Genomic DNA, 11430 nt, shown 5'->3' on the forward strand with positions numbered 1-11430 from the left:
GCGGGGGGGGGTAGGAGCGTAGATCGAAAACCATTATCCCTAAGGAAATTGTGGTGGGGTCCCTCTCCTGGGATGTAGAGAGGAGAGTACTGGAGGCCATACGAGAGAGAGAGGTGCCAAGAGGGTGCCCAGAGGGTAGACTTTTTGTGCCGGCTGTGTTGCGCCTTGAAGTCCTCCAGTGGGAGCATTCATCTAAGTTAGTCTGTCATCCAGGGGTTCGGAGATCGCTGGCCGCCATCCGCCAGCGATTCTGGTGGCCATCCATGGCCCAGGATGCCAGGCAGTTTGTGTTTGCCTGCTCGGTTTGCGCCCAGAACAAGAGTTCTAATCAGCCTCTTGTTGGTCTGCTTCACCCATTGCCCATCCCCTCCCGCCCCTGGTCACACATAGCCCTTGACTTTGTCACTGGTCTTCCGCCATCGAGGGGTAACACCGTAGTATTGACGGTGGTGGACCGCTTCTCTGAGGCAGCCCATTTCATCCCCCTTCCCAAATTGCCTTCAGCCAAGGAGACTGCTCAAGTGGTGGTTGACCACATCTTCCGGATTCATGGCCTTCCGGTGGATGTGGTTACCGATAGGGGGCCACAGTTTGTCTCCCGATTCTGGAAAGAGTTCTGTCGGCAGATCGGGGCCTCTACGAGTCTGTCGTCAGGTTTTCACCCTCAGACCAATGGGCAGTCCGAGCGGGCAAACCAGGATCTGGAACAAGCTCTCCGCTGCCTGACGTCCCATAATCCGAATTCTTGGAGCCAACAGCTATCCTGGATTGAGTATGCCCACAACTCCTTGCCAGTGGCTGCCACAGGTATGTCCCCATTCCAATGCTCCATTGGTTTTCAACCTCCTATGTTCCCCTCACAGGAGCCCGATGCTGCTGTTCCGTCGGCCTTAGCCTTTGTCCGCCGGTGTCGCCGCACCTGGAGGAAGGCTGAGGAAGCCTTGGCCCGGGTTTCCAGACGAACCAAAGCAGCGGCTGACCGTCACCGAATTCCTGCCCCCCGCTATGTATGTGGTCAGAGAGTATGGCTGTCAACCAAGGACCTTCTTCTCTGGGTGGCCTCTCGCAAGTTAGCCCCCAGGTTCATGGGGCCATATCAGATCACCAAGGTGTTGAGTCCGGTGGCGGTAAAGCTTAAGTTACCTCCCACACTTGGTCGGGTACACCCAGTCTTTCATGTTTCTCAGGTCAAGCCTGTGTTTCATTCTCGCCTTTACTCATCTGCTTCTGCCCCTCCCCCTCCCCCTCCCCATCTAGTGGATGGTTCCCCAGCCTTCACTGTCAGAAGGTTGCTGGATGTCAGACGGCGAGGTCGTGGATTTCAGTATCTTGTGGACTGGGAGGGATACGGTCAGGAGGAGAGGAGTTGGGTCCCGGCTCGGGATATTCTGGATCGGTCGCTGATCGAGGACTTCTACCGGCAGCGTGGTAGGCCCTTCCCTGGAGCGCCAGGGAACGCTCCTGGGGAGGGAGGTAATGTCACGCCCCCGGGCTGATCTGTCTGTTCTTGCCTTTTTTCGGTTGTGGGTTCTTGTGTTTACACTTACCATGTGCTTCTGTGTCATCGTGGTGTCTGTCCCTGCCCTCTTGTTATTCCATTAATTATCTTCTTGGCCACACCATTACCTGCTCAGCATTATGTTAATCACTCCTTCCATATTTAGTCTCCTCGTGTGTGCTGTCTTGTGTCAGATCTTTGTTTTGTACTCCGTGCAATCTTAGCTCCGACCCCGTCTTGTCTCGATCTTTTGCTGGGCAGATATCTTTCCAGTTTTGTTTTCATCTTTTAGTTTTTGTTTGTCCCTCTCCTTCCTGCTTCCAGGCAGCGTTAACCTCCTCCAGCTCTACCCACGCTCGCGATCTCCGATCGCTGTTTCCGCTGTCTCAGCTCTTCCTCGCCTCTCCGCCAGTGCGCCCCCAGCTCCCCGCCTCAACAGCGCCCCCGCCTCCCTGTCAGTTTGTATCGGTCTTGCTTGGGTGGATTTTCCCATTGGAGTTCGTTGTCCAGGAGGCACTATTGGACCTGTTCCTGGCTGCCCTGTGCCTGGATTGTTTTTTGTTGTTTATTTTCAAGACTGTTCAATAAATTGACTTTTGGCACCTGCAAACTGAGTCCACGTCTCGCACTGACATTTACTCAAACTCACTTTTATGAGATAAAGGAAAAAATAAATAAATAAATCGGCCAAACATATCGGCCCAAAAAATCAGCATCATATATCGACCATCGGCTGCCCTGATTTCTAAATATCGGCATCGGCCAGAGAAAAACCCTTATCGGTCAACCTCTATTGCTGACACTTAAATTAATTGTTTTGCCATTTTTGCACTTTATTTTTTCAAAAAATTAATGTTTATTTGTTATGCATGTTATGTATGTTTATTAAAAACAAGTTTTGTAATAACCAATTGTTCCGGTCCGGACCTTTGACACTGATGAAAATTCAGATTTGGACCTTTGAATGTAGACTTTGAGAACCCCTGCTATAGATAATGTGCAAGCAAATGCAGTTTCTGTCATGACTTCGGTCTGATCTGCCGTGTTTTGTTGTCTTTGTCTCAGTGTCAATGTGTGCCTTGTCTCTGAGCACATGGGTTTTGTTTTGACAGCTCGCCTTGTGCTCCGCTGTCAGTGTGGCATTTTCCCCTCCCACTCATTATCCTTAATTCTCATTTGTGTTTTCTGTCACACCTGTTGCCATTCATTTCTCATTAGCTCTCCCCTATTTTAGATCCTCTCATTCTCAGTCTTTTGTCAGACCGTAGTTGTATGTTGTGCAACACTTCGCTCGTGATCATCTTGTCATGTTCGCCTTGTCTTGCCGTGTTGTCTTATTAGATGCCAAGTGCTTTTTTGTTTTATGTTTTGAACCACTCCTTCTCATCCTGACAGACAATATTTGTTCTGCTACCTGCCCTGGCTATCTCTATTTCTGTTGAGATTCGGATGCATCGCCCCAGCCCCTCTCGGTGAGTTTCAGCTCACGCTCAACGCTCTCATTGGGGAGCTCAGTGAGTCTTCGACGCTGCCCCACGATCTGTCCCTGCTGAGAGGCTCTTTCGTGGTCCTGTGGACTTCGATTTGGACTTTCTCTCTTTTGTGTTCCCGTTGTTTGTTTTTTTTTTGTTACCTGCAACTGCTTCAGTATTTTTTTCCCTGACAGTTTCATGTTTCCACAATTTGAATAGTACTGAGTTTAAATTTACAAATTTAATTATATTAAAAATTATGACATCTTGCAATCATGACGTCAGCATTGTTGTTTCAAAGTAATAGTTTTTAGTGGAAAATACCTCTGCACCCTTGCCTGCCGCTGTGTGACTGTAAATGGAAATCCTAGTCAGTGGGTTTGCATGAATGAAATCTTCCAGCCACAGAGCTGGCATAGCTTGAGCTATTGGCACCGCAATCAATCTTTGAAAGTTAACACTGGCTTTTGACCCATTCCAACTGAAAGCCTGTTTAAAGTAGTCATATACGGAGTTCAAATTGTAATCATAAATTAAAAATATATATCTTTGAATTCATATAAATATTCTGATAATAGTATTAAATTATTATTTTTATTATTAAAAATAACAATAATGATAATAAAAAACATGATACTTCACTTGATCTTAAGTTATTTTCTATGTTAAATACAATAAATGCAACATGTTATAATATTACAACAACATGCACAATATGGGGAAAAAAGTGTATTTGTGTGTGTGTGTGAACGCAACAGTGTGCATCTCCTCTGTTAAAAAAGGAGCAATATGCAGTTAAAAGAGTGAAAGTGACCATTCATCTTTCGATGACATTAGAGGAATTTTTAATAGTGCATGGCCTCATTGTGCCCCCTTGTGGAGCATGCTCAATGGTTAATTTAATTTACAATGTGCCACTATGGTGACAAATTGAATTGGAAAGTGGTTTGAAGTGAAGCTTCTGATCCCCTCAATTAAGGCTTGATGTGCAAAATTTGAAAGAAAGAAAGAGGGTTTTAATCTAAAGGTCCCCAGCATGGACCAAAAAGGGGAGCTATAGTAAATAGGGGCAATAGGTATGGTGCAGTTGATTTATTTGATTTATTTTCATTTGCATAGTGCTTTTCACAATACACAATATGGTTTCAAAGCAGCTTTACAGATTGATTATCATGATATGTATTGACAGAATATTAGACCTTGATAGAAAATAACTCATCTTGTGTTATAAGAGTTTGGTCATCTCAACCACCTCTACGTATTTTTATCAGGGAGCTGCTAGGAGGTTATTCTATGATTTATTAGTAATTTAGTGAGTAAACCAGTGGCAACTAAGGCAAGGAGCCAAAAAAAAAAAAAAAAGGTTCCCCTCTGGCTACAATATAAACCTATTGTCAACATTAATTAGATTTGTTACTATATTGATTGTTTATTTAATCACGTTTGGTGTTTTGTAATATATCAAATATTTTTAAAGACTTCTGTATTTTAGTTTATTAGTAGCCTATTCATATTTATTGAACAAATGATGACATATTTCATAAACTAATCTCCATTGTCCTTGGAGCAGTCGACGTGTGACCCACTCTGAAGTCAGAAATCAGAAAGTGCTTAATTGCCCAGTATGTTGTTTACACACTCAAGGGATTTGACTTGACGACAGGAGCTTCCAGTGCAGAAGACAGTACGGACATAGTGCAGACATACATAGGAATTACACAGTAGAGGTGAAATATAACACTAATATAACAAAAAAAACCTGAATATTAAACAAATAAATATACAGAAGTAGAAATACAGTGGGTACGGAAAGTATTCAGACCCCCTTAAATTTTTCACTCTTTGTTATATTGCAGCCATTTGCTAAAATCATTTAAGTTAATTTTTTTTCCTCATTAATGTACACACAGCACCCCATATTGACAGAAAAACACAGAATTGTTGACATTTTTGCAAATTTATTAAAAAAGAAAAACTGAAAAATGCTCAGTATTTAGTAGAAGCACCCATTTGATCTAATACAGCCATGAGTCTTTTTGGGAAAGATCCAACAAGTTTTTCACACCTGGATTTGGGAATCCTCTGCCATTCCTCCTTGCAGATCCTCTCCAGTTCTGTCAGGTGGGATGGTAAACGTTGGTGGACAGCCATTTTTAGGTCTCTCCAGAGATGCTCAATTGGGTTTAAGTCAGGGATCTGGCTGGGCCATTCAAGAACAGTCACAGAGTCGTTGTGAAGCCACTCCTTCGTTATTTTAGCTGTGTGCTTAGGGTCATTGTCTTGTTGGAAGGTAAACCTTAGTTCCAGTCTGAGGTCCTGAGCACTCTGGAGAAGGTTTTCGCCCAGGATATCCCTGTACTTGGCCGCATTCATCTTTCCCTCGATTGCAACCAGTCGTCCTGTCCCTGCAGCTGAAAAACACCCCCACAGCATGATGCTGCCACCACCATGCTTCACTGTTGGGACTGTATTGGACAGGTGCCTGGTTTTCTCCACACATACCACTTAGAATTAAGGCCAAAAAGTTCTATCTTGGTCTCATCAGACCAGAGAATCTTATTTCTCACCATCTTGGAGTCCTTCAGGTGTTTTTTTAGCAAACTCCATGCGGGCTTTCATGTGTCTTGAACTGAGGAGAGGCTTCCGTCGGGCCACTCTGCCATAAAGCCCCGACTGGTGGAGGGCTGCAGTGATGGTTGACTTTCTACAACTTTCTCCCATCTCCCGACTGCATCTCTGGAGCTCAGCCACAGTGATCTTTGGGTTCTTCTTTACCTCTCTCACCAAGGCTCTTCTCCCCCGATAGCTCAGTTTGGCCAGACGGCCAGCTCTAGGAAGGGTTCTGGTCATCCCAAACGTCTTCCATTTAAGGATTATGGAGGCCACTGTGCTCTTAGGAACCTTAAGTGCAACAGAAATTTTTTTGTAACCTTGGCCAGATCTGTGCCTTGCCACAATTCTGTCTCTGAGCTCTTCAGGCAATTCCTTTGACCTCATGATTCTCATTTGCTCTGACATGCACTGTGAGCTGTAAGGTCTTATATAGACAGGTGTGTGGCTTTCCTAATCAAGTCCAATCAGTATAATCAAACACAGCTGGACTCAAATGAAGGTGTAGAACCATCTCAAGGATGATCAGAACAAATGGACAGCACCTGAGTTAAATATATGAGTGTCACAGCAAAGGGTCTGAATACTTAGGACCATGTGATATTTCAGTTTTTCTTTTTTAATAAATCTGCAAAAATGTCAACAAATCTGTGTTTTTCTGTCAATATGGGGTGCTATGTGTACATTAATGAGGAAAAAAAATTAACTTAAATGATTTTAGCAAATGGCTGCAATACAACAAAGAGTGAAAAATTTAAGGGGGTCTGAATACTTTCCGTACCCACTGTAACCTCTAAATATGGTGGTCAGTATGTTGTTTACACACTCAAGGGATTTGACTTGACGACAGGAGCTTCCAGTGCAGAAGACAGTACGGACATAGTGCAGACATACATAGGAATTACACAGTAGAGGTGAAATATAACACTAATATAACAAAAAAAAACTGAATATTAAACAAATAAATATACAGAAGTAGAAATACAGTATATAGAAAAAATTATTCTACTTGTTTAAACGAATGTACAGATATGTTATTTACAAATGTGCAGTTTACAAATGTACAATTTTCAGATTATATGTATAAATAAATGAGTCAGTTATGATGGACAATGTATAGTTATGAATGTTTTAACTATACAGGCTGAATATAGCCTGCGGGGGAAAAACTGTGCTCTGTAGCACCGACTAGCTTATATTTTGCAACAAATCTATTACATCCATTACCATGGTACTCTCACAGAAGGAGCAAGACAATGGAGCAGATTGTGGTGAGTAATTTTTATTAAACAATCAGAGGTAAATACAAACAAAGTGATATGAAGAAGATGAATAGTAGCACACAATCTGTGTGCTACTGTTTTTTCTCCATTCTGTCACCGATGGAGTTTTGGTTCCTTGCCGCTGTCGCCTCTGGCTTGCTTAGTTGGGGACACTTCATTTCCAGCGATATCGTTGACTTGATTGCAAATGATTGCAAAGATACTATTTAAACTGAACTGAGCTGGATGATGACATTACTGAATTCAATGATGAACTGCCTTTAACTGAAAAATTAGTGTTTACTATTGCCATTTTGCATTATTGACACACTATTTTCCTAATTAATGCTGTTCAGTTGCTTTGACACAATCTGTATTGTTAAAAGCGCTATATAAATAAAGGTGACTTGACTTGACTTGACACAAAATCATAGACAAAGAAGACAAAGAACAATAACCCAGAAAACAGGGTACGTCCCCCGGACGTTGCGAACGTCCGTTTAGGTCTGCAGTACGTCCGCTTTGTAACGTCTCTGGTAACGTTCGCTGGCGGACTTTCGGAGGACGTCCGCATTTGCTCCTTTGTAACGTTCGCTGTCGGATGTTTGGAGGACGTCCGCATTTGGTTTGCTTTGTAACGTTGCTGACGGACTTTGACTTACGTCCGCATTTGGTCCTCTTTTTGACGTTCGGGTTACACTTTATTTCGATAGTCCACTTTAGACATTCTACAAACTGTAAGTAACTTTGCAACTACATGTCAACTAACTCTCATTAGAGCATTTGTAGACTGTTAGGTTAGGATTAGAAGAATAAGTTGCCGCACTTGCAAAGTCAGTAGAACATCTGTTGGGCAACATCAAAGTAAAGTGTCAGCAGATATTAAGCAGACAGTCTACTAATACTCTAACGACTGCTAGTTGACAAAGTTATTTACAGGTAGTTGAATGTCTAAAGTGGACTATCAAAATAAAGTGTTACCGACGTTCACATTCTGTCCACTTTGTAACGTTCCTATACAAGCTCTCCAAGAGAGCAAATGAGGGAAGCTCGTGAAATTCCAACAGCGTGGTTTTAGGACTCCACTACCAAGCATCCATCTGGCTAATTACCGCTCCCTAGCAAATAAATCAGATGAACTACAACTCCTCACCCGCACAAACAAGGACTTTTTAAACTCTGCCGCGCTTTGCTTCAAGGAAGCCTGGTTGACTGGAGCTATCCTGGACAGCACGCTTCGTTTAACGGGCTTCCAGCTGTTCAGAGTGGATCACGTCACCGAGTCGTCGGAGAAAACGAGAGGCGGTGGATTATATTTTTATATCAATGAAGGCTGTAGTACAGACGTGACAGTTTTAAAGAAGATGTGCTGTCCAAATTTGTTAGCTCTCTTTATTAATTGTAAGCCTTTTTATTCGCCACAGGCGAATTCCTTGTTTATTCTGGTGAGTGCATTCATTCCTCCTGACGTGCGTGTGAGTGTGGCGCTAGAAAAACTGGCTGATCAGATCACACACACAGAGCAGCGTTACCCAGACTCTTTCATTGCCATTGCGATTTTAATAAAGCTAATCTCACCGCAAACTGCCTAAATACAGACAGCACATCACATGTCCCACCAGGAACAGCAATATTATTTTTTGTATTGGCTGCCACGCTAAACCATGCACACCTGCTTGCTTTTCTGTTTAATTTAACAGTGTTTTTGTGAACATATATATATACTTTAATAACAAATAATTGTAACACTTTACAATAAGGTTCAGTTAGTTAATGTTAGTTAATGTATTAAACTGTATTAACGTGTTAATTATTGTAAAGTGCTACCTAAATGTATTTCGACGTATTTTCAACAATCCCCCCCAATTCAGCCCCCCTAAGAAATATAAAAACCACCCCAAGTCGTGTGTCCTGGCGCCGGGCCTGTACACAGTTTTAAAGGATGCATACCACTCTGTCCCCCTGGGACTCTCTGATCACTGTTTGGTCCATCTTCTACCAGCCTACAAGCAGAAACTTAAATCTGCTAAGCCTGTAGTGAGATCTATAAAAAGATGGACTAATGAAGCAGAGCGGGATTTACAAGCCTGCTTCGACTGCATTGATTGGAGTATTTTTGAGGCTGCAGTCACTGATCTGGATGAGCTCACTGACACCGTGACATCCTACATCAGTTTCTGTGAGGACATGTGTGTTCCCACCAGGACTTATTTAACATTTAACAACGACAAACCTTGGTTCAGTGCAAAACTCAAACAGCTTCGCCAGGCCAAAGAGGACGCCTACAGGAATGGGGACAACGCCTTGTACAAACAGGCCAAATACACACTGAATAGGGACATAAGAGTAGCTAAAAGAAGCTACTCTGAAAAGCTGAAAAAACAGTTTTCAAGCAACGACCCTGCAACAATGTGGAAGGGCCTGAAAGCCATCACCAGCTACAAGACCCCATCCCCCAGCACTGAGGCCAATCAACAACTGGCTGAAGACCTGAACGAGTTCTACTGCAGGTTTGAAAAGCCTGGTTTCACACCCCACACCCACTCTAACCATCTCACAACACAGCCATCAACACCCTGCCTCCCCCTATTGCTTCTCAGCCTGCACTTAAGATCTGTGAAGATGATGTATGCAAAGTATTCAGGAAACAGAAGACAAGGAAAGCCAAAGGACCAGACGGTGTTTCTCCAGCCTGCCTCAAAGCCTGTGCTGTCCAGCTGTCATCAATCTTCACACTGATCTTCAATAGATCATTGGAGCTGTGTGAAGTCCCCTCCTGCTTCAAATGCTCCACCATTATCCCTGTACCCAAGAAACCAAAAATAACAATAATGACTACAAACATGTTGCTTTAACGTCTGTGTTCATGAAGTCATTTGAGAGACTGGTGTTGGCCTACTTGAAGGACATTACTGGACCCTTGCAGTTTGCTTACTGAGCAAACAGGTCTGTGGATGATGCAGTCAACATGGGACTGCACTACATCCTCCAACATCTGGACAAACCAAGGACTTATGCAAGGATCCTGTTTGTGGACTTCAGCTCTGCTTTCAACACCATCATCCCGGATACCATTCTGAATAAACTGATACAGCTCTCTGTACCCACCTCCATCTGTCAGTGGATCACCAGCTTTCTGACAGACAGGCAGCAGCTAGTGAGGCTGGGAAAACTCACATCCAACACCTGCACCATCAGCACCGGAGCTCCTCAGCCATCAGCACTGGAGCTCCTCAGGGGTGTGTGCTCTCCCCACTGTTCTTCTCCCTCTACACAAATGACTGCACCTCTGCTGACCACTCTGTCAAGCTCCTGAAGTTTGCGGACGACACTACAGTCATCGGCCTCATCCAGGACGGTGACGAGTCTGCTTACAGACAAGAGGTTGAGGTCTCTCTGGTGCAGTCACAACAACCTGGAGCTGAACACGCTCAAAACTGTGGAGATGATAGTCGACTTCAGGAGAAATCCCCCTGCACTTCCCCCACTCACCATCATGAACAGCGCTGTGGCTGCAGTAGAGTCATTCAGGTTCCTGAGCACCACCATCTCTCAGGACCTGAAGTGGGACAATCACATTGACTCTATTGTTAAAAAAAGGCCTAGCAGATAGCAGAGTTTGTACTATCTTCGCCAGCTGAAAAAGTTTGACCTGCCACAGGCACAGATGACACAGTTTTACTAAGCTGTTATTCAGTAAGTTCTGTGCTCTTCTATAACTCTCTGGTTTGGGTCAGCCAGCAAATCAGATATAAGAAGACTGCAACGGACTGTCAGGACAGCTGAAAGGATAATTGGTGTGCACCTGCCCAAACTTCAGGACTTGTACAACTCCAAAGTGAGAAGAAACGGGCAGGTAACATCACCACAGACCCCTCTCACCCCGGCCACAACCTGTTTGCACTTCTCCTCTCTGGCAGACGTTACAGATCTCTGTGCACTAGAACATCTAGGCATAAAAACAGTTTCCCCCCATGCCATCTCCATCTTAAACAGCTAAAACAGAAATGATTACCTGTTACCTTTCGATACTACACTCGTATTGCGTCTTGCTAGATGCATATGGGAAAAAGCCTTTTTTCTCCTGAACTGAAGCCTTTCTCCATTCACGCAGTGAAACTGCACGGCCAGTGGTTCGTGCAGTGTATTAAAAAATGAACCAATGCAGCGGAGCTGCATGGGCCTATGGCGACGAAGCCCGCTAAGCCTGCCAAAGCCCGCCAGAATGGGCGGGGCGTCTGGCTATATAAGCGGGCGTTCGCCACAGGATTCTCAGATTTATTCTTCTTCAGTGATGACTCTACGCTCACTGCTGATCCTTGACATGCCTTCGCAGCTGGAATCGGGACCTCTCAGCACAGCTGACCTGCTTCTCCACCGCTACAGTGACGCAGCAGTTCCGGTTCGTTTCCCCTGCCGCCATCCGGCGATTCTGAAAGAGCTTATTTCTAGCAGGTAAGCCCTAAAAGAGCAAATTCTAGCGACGTTGTTGCAAATGTTGCGCTGCGAGTGTGGCTCGTGCAGGGAATCTTGCACGATGCAGAAGGGCAGTGAGTGCCGTCACCTGTCTGGGCAGCCCCCACGCAGA

Source organism: Sinocyclocheilus rhinocerous, unplaced genomic scaffold (assembly GCF_001515625.1).
Source record: "Sinocyclocheilus rhinocerous isolate Xijiao unplaced genomic scaffold, SAMN03320098_v1.1 scaffold949, whole genome shotgun sequence".
In the NCBI taxonomy this organism is placed as follows: domain Eukaryota; kingdom Metazoa; phylum Chordata; class Actinopteri; order Cypriniformes; family Cyprinidae; genus Sinocyclocheilus; species Sinocyclocheilus rhinocerous.